This window comes from Cystoisospora suis (assembly GCF_002600585.1).
Source record: "Cystoisospora suis strain Wien I chromosome Unknown contig_5031, whole genome shotgun sequence".
Taxonomy (NCBI): Eukaryota; Apicomplexa; class Conoidasida; order Eucoccidiorida; family Sarcocystidae; genus Cystoisospora; species Cystoisospora suis.
This window is the reverse complement of record NW_027157823.1, coordinates 3,414-3,656: the sequence shown is the minus strand read 5'-3', so window position 1 is coordinate 3,656 and position 243 is coordinate 3,414.

The following is a 243-nucleotide window of genomic DNA, read 5'->3' as shown; positions in this document are numbered from 1 at the left end:
TTTTGCACGGTTCCTTGCCCGAGATCGGGTGGGAACCGTGCTTTTACCGGCTCGATTCACCGGCGAGTGAGCTGGTGTAATAAGTGTTTGAAAGATGGATTCCCCTCAAGGATCTCTACCGAGAGGATGAGAACGACGCCTCTCGTTAGCTTCCCCTAGGAAGCATCGATTTCAAACAACTCACTACCTACGTAGCGTCAGAGTGGGTCCGAAGAAACACTCCTAACTACGGGAAGGCGGGAA